Genomic DNA, 6000 nt, shown 5'->3' with positions numbered 1-6000 from the left:
CGACCGCCCGACGACGACCCTGATCACGCCGTTGCTCCTCTCTACGGCGCGCCTCCACCGTCTCTTCTCCCGGCGCTTCCTCCCATGTCCAGCCCAAGAGCTGCCCCTGGACACGCTGCTTGGTCGTTGCATGGTGGGTTTTTCTGTCACGATCGAGGTAAGGAGTAGACCAAGGCGCAGCGTGATGAACAAACATACTTTAATTAGTTAAAGTTTAAACACAAAACAAGAAACGACTCGTGACGTCCAACGGTATCAATGACCGAACACGGAACAAAAACCCACAAACACAAAGGGAAAACAGACAGTTTAAATATGGCTCCCAATCAGAGACAACCAGCCAACAGCTGACACTCGTTGCCTCTGATTGGGAGTCACTCAGGCAAACATAGAATAAAACAAACTAGAACCCCCAAACTAGAAATAAACACATAGAATAAACACACCCTGGCTCAACATAATGAGTCCCAGAGCCAGGGTGTGACAATGCTTTTCCAACAGTTTTGAAGGAGTTCCCACATATGCTGAGCACTGTTGAAAAACAAGTGATAGTCCCACTAAGCGCAAACCAGATGGGATGGCGTATCGCTGCAGAATGCTGTGGTAGCCATGCTGGTTTAGTGTGCCTTGAATTCTAAATAAATTACTGACAGTGTCACCAGCAAAGCACCCCCACACCATCACACCTCCTCCTCCATGCTTCACGGTGGGAACCACACATGCGGAGATCATCCATTCACCTACTCTGCGTCTCATGAAGACACGGCGGTTGAAACCAAAAATCTCAAATTTGGACTCATCAGACCAAAGGACAGATTTCCACCGGTCTAATGTCCATTGCTCGTGTTTCTTGGCCCAAGCAAATCTATTTTTCTTATTGGTGTCCTTTAGTAGTGGTTTCTTTGCAGCAATTCGACCACGAAGGCCTGATTCACGCAGTCTCCTCTGAACAGTTGATGTTGAGATGTGTCTGTTACTTGAACTCTGTGAAACATTTATTTGGGCTGCAATCTGAGGTGCAGTTAACTTAATGAACTTATCCTCTGCAGCAGAGGTAACTCTGGGTCTTCATTTCCTGTGGCAGTCCTCATAGCGCTTGATGGTTTTTGTGACTGCACTTGAAGAAACTTTCAAAGTTCTTGAAATTTTCCGTATTGACTGACCTTCATGTCTTAAAGTAATGATGGACTGTTGTTTCTCTTTGCTTATTTGAGCTGTTCTTGCCATAATCTGGACTTGGTCTTTTACCAAATAGGGCTATCTTCTGCATACCACCCCTACCTTGTCACAACACAACTTATTGGATAAAATGCATTAAGAATGAAAGAAATTCCACAAATTAACTTTTAACAAGGCACACCTGTTAATTGAAATGCATTCCAGGTGACTACCTCATCAAATCAAATCAAATGAAATCAAATTGTATTTGTCACATACACGTGTTTAGCAGCTGTTATAGTGGGTGTAGCGAAATGCTTGTGCTTATCTAACAAGTAATATCTAACAATTTCACAAATTCACACAAAACTAGTAAGGAATGGGATTTAAGAATATATACATATATGGACAAGCAATGACAGAGCGGCATGGACTAAGATACAGTAGAATATTATAGAATAGAATGCAGCATATACATATGAGATGAGTAGTGCAAGATATGTAAACATTATTAAAGTGACTAGTGTTCCATTTCTTAAAGTGGCCAGTGATTTCAATAGGCAGCAGCAGCCTCTAATGTGCTAGTGATGGCTATTTAACAGTCTGATGGCCTTGAGATAGAAGTGTTTTTCATTCTCTCGGTCCCAGCTTTGATGCACCTGTACTGACCTCGCCTTCTAGATGATAGCGGGATGAACAGGCAGTGGCTCGGGTGGTTGATGTCCTTGATTATCTTTTTGGCCTTCCTGTGACATCGGGTGCTGTATGTGTCTTGGAGGGCGGGTAGTTTGCTCCCGGTAATGCGTTCAGCAGACCGCACCACCCTCTGGAGAGCCCTGCGGTTGTGGGCGGTGCAGTTGCCATACCCGGCGGTGATACAGCCCAACAGGATGCTCTCAATTGTGCATCTGTAAAAGTTTGTGAGGGTTTTAGGTGATAAGCCGAATTTCTTCAGCCTCCTAAGGTTGAAGAGGCTCTGTTGTGCCTTCTTCACCACACTGTCTGCGTGGGTGGACCATTTCAGTTTGTCGGTGATGTGTTTGCCAAGGAACTTGAAGCTTTCTACCTTCTCCACTGTGGTCCCGTCGATGTGGATAGGGGGGTGCACCCTCTGCTGTTTCCTGAAGTCCACGATCATCTCCTTTGTTTTGTTGATGTTGAGTGAGAGGTTATTTTCCTGGCACCACACTCCCAGAGCCCTCACCTCCTCCCTGTAGGCGGTCTCGTCATTATTGGTAATCAAGCCTACTACTGTTGTGTCGTCTGCAAACTTGATGATTGAGTTGGAGGTGTGCTTGGCCACGCAGTCATGGGTGAACAGGAAGTACAGGAGGGGGCTGAGCACGCACCCTTGTGGGGCCCCAGTGTTGAGGATCAGCGAAGTGGAGATGTTGTTTTCTACCTTCACCACCTGGGGGCGGCCCGTCAGGAAGTCCAGGACCCAGTTGCACAGGGCAGGGTTCAGACCCAGGGCCTCGAGCTTAATGATGAGCTTGGAGGGTACTATGGTGTTGAATGCTGAGCTATAGTCAATGAACAGCATTCTTACATAGGTATTCCTCTTGTCCAGATGGGATAGGGCAGTGTGCAGTGTGATGGCGATTGCATCGTCTGTGGATCTATTGGGGCGGTAAGCAAATTGAAGTGGGTCTAGGGTGACAGGTAAGGTAGAGGTGATATGATCCTTGACTAGTCTCTCAAAGCACTTCATGATGACAGGTGAGTGCTACAGGGCGATAGTCATTTAGTTCAGTTACCTTTGCTTTCTTGGGTACAGGAACAATGGTGGCCATCTTGAAGCATGTGGGAACAGCAGACTGGGAAAGGGAGAGATTGAATATGTCCATAAACACACTAGCAAGCTGGTCTGCGCGTGCTCTGAGGACGCAGCTATGGATGCCGTCTGGGCCGGCAGCCTTGCGGGGGTTAACATGCTTAAATGTCTTAATCACGTCGGCCATGGAGAAGGAGAGGCCACAGTCCTTGGTAGTGGGCCTCGTCAGTGGCACTGTGTTATCCTCAAAGCGGGCGTAGAAGGTGTTTAGCTTGTCTGGAAGCGGGACATCGGTGTCGGCAACGTGGCTGGTTTTCCTTTTGTAGTCCGTTATTGTCTGTAGACCCTGCCACATACGTCTCATGTCTGAGCTGTTGAATTGCGACTCCACTTTGTCTCTATACTGATGTTTTGCCAGTTTAATTGCCTTGCGGAGTGAGTAGCTACACTGTTTGTATTCTGCCATATTCCCAGTCACCTTGCCATGGTTGAATGCGGTGGTTCGCGCTTTCAGATTTGTGCGAATGCTGCCATCTATCCACGGTTTCTGGTTAGGGTAGGTTTTAATTGTCACAGTGGGCACAACATCACCTATACACTTCCTGATAAACTCAGTCACAGTTTCAGTGTATACGTCAAAATAATTTTTCGGAAGCTACCCGGAACATATCCTAGTCCGCGTGATCAAAACAATCTTGAAGCGTGGATTCCAATTGGTCAGACCAGCGTTGAATAGTGCTTAGCACGGGTACTTCCTGTTGGAGTTTCTGCCTATAGGAAGGGAGTAGCAAAATGGAGTCGTGGTCAGACTTGCCGAAGGGAGGGCGGGGGAGGGCCTTATAACCATCCCGGAAGTTCAAATAGCAATGGTCGAGGATTTTAGCAGTGCGAGTACAACATTCGATATGTTGATAGAACTTCGGCAGCCTAGTCCTCAAATTTGCTTTGTTAAAATCCCTGGCTACAATAAATGCAGCCTCATGATATGTGGTTTCCAGTTTGCATAAGGGCCAGTGAAGTTCTTTGAGGGCCGTCGTGGTATCGGCTTGAGGGGGGATATACACGGCCGTGACTGTAACCGAAGAAAATTATCTTGGGAGATAATACAGTCGGCATTTGATTGTGAGATATTCTAGGTCGGGTGAACAGAAGGACTCGAGTTCCTGTATGTTACTACAATTACACGATGAGTCATTAATCATGAAACACACACCTCTGCCCTTCTGCTTCCCGGAGAGATATTTATTCCTGTCTGCACGATGAACTGAGAACCCATCTGGCTGGACCAATTTCGACAGAATATCCCAAGAGAGAGTATGTTACAGGCCTTGATGTATCTCTGGAAAGAAATCCTTGCACATAGTTTGTCGACTTTGTTAACCAAAGACTGAACATTAGCGAGTAGAATACTTGGAAGCGGTGGGTGGTGTGCGTGCCTCCTAAATCGAACCAGCAGGCCGCTCCGAGTGCCTCTCCTCCGCCGGCGATGTTTTGGGTCAGCCGCTGGAATCAGTTCAGTTGCCCTGGGGAGAGCAAACAAAGGATCTGCTTCGGGAAAGTCGTATTCCTGGTCGTAATGCTGGTGAGTTACCGCTGCTCTGATATCCAATAGTTTTTCCCGGCTGTATTTAATGATACAAAACACTTTCTGAGATAATAATGTTAAAAATAATACATACAACAACAAAAAAATACTTTCATGAAGGTGGTTGAGAGAATGTCAAGTGTGTGCAAAGCTGTCATCAAGTCAAAGGGTGGCTATTTGAATAATCTCAAATAAAAAAATATATTTTGATTTGTGTAACACTTTTTTGGTTACTACATGATTCCATTTGTGTTATTTCATCATTTTGATGTCTTCACTATTATTCTACAATGTAGAAAATAGTAAAAAATAAAGAAAAACCCTGGAATGAGCGGGTGTGTCCAAACTTTTGACTGGTAGTGTATACCTGTACCTATAAGAGTATGTGTTGAAGTAGAGGTATGTGTTGAAGTAGAGGTATGTGTTGAAGTAGAGGTATGTGTTGAAGTAGAGGTATGTGTTGAAGTAGAGGTATGTGTTGAAGTAGAGGTATGTGTTGAAGTAGAGGGATGTGTTGAAGTAGAGGGATGTGTTGAAGTAGAGGTATGTGTTGAAGTAGAGGTATGTGTTGAAGTAGAGGTATGTGTTGAAGTAGAGGGATGTGTTGAAGTAGAGGTATGTGTTGAAGTAGAGGTATGTGTTGAAGTAGAGGGATGTGTTGAAGTAGAGGTATGTGTTGAAGTAGAGGAGTTTCCCTTTAGAATCCAGATGGTCTGTGACGTCAGGCTCTGTCTATAGTACAACACAGAGCCAATAGCTGTCACTAATTGTTCACTGAGCAGCTTTTGTAGTGCATTGATCACAGCACACAGGATTCAGTGTGGGAAACTCAGATCAGTTCTCTACTCACACTGACCAGTAACTCCAAAACAGAGGACACATCTGCTGCATCTGGACTTTCAAAACTGGAAGTGTTTTCCCTCCACTCTGAATAATAGGAACAGTATTGCAACATAACTTCTCTCAAATAGTTATGAGAAATGATGATGAAGTCACACCAATATATATCTATGTGTTGCTCATGTTGCTATTTTCTCTGTCTTCTATAAGAATGTATCCCATTACGCTGATTATCCTGACTTCATCATAATTTCAAAAACATGTCGCATGAACAATTATGAATTAATCTCAGAAGTGTTAAAACTTTTTACGGATGAAGCAAACAAGCTAAAATACTACATTTGCGAGAAGCAATTATTTTATTCAGGTAAACCAATCAAGAGGTCATATTTATAATGCAGTCATCAAATATGATATGGTAGGCTAGGAATCTTCCAATAAAATGCATTAGAAAGCAGTGTAAGTTTTAATGCAGAACATGTGTGTCAGTCCCACATGTGTAAATTGTGATGATGAGTGTGTGCTCTGTCGGTGTCATTTATCCCAACATTAGGCAGTAGATCTGGGGGTCACCAGTTTCCCAGATTCACACAGCGCTCTATAAGTCACTCTCCATCACCCCCCACCCCGCCACATGTTCCCC

This window comes from Coregonus clupeaformis, chromosome 10 (genome assembly GCF_020615455.1).
Source record: "Coregonus clupeaformis isolate EN_2021a chromosome 10, ASM2061545v1, whole genome shotgun sequence".
NCBI lineage: Eukaryota > Metazoa > Chordata > Actinopteri > Salmoniformes > Salmonidae > Coregonus > Coregonus clupeaformis.
This window is presented reverse-complemented; position numbering follows the sequence as displayed.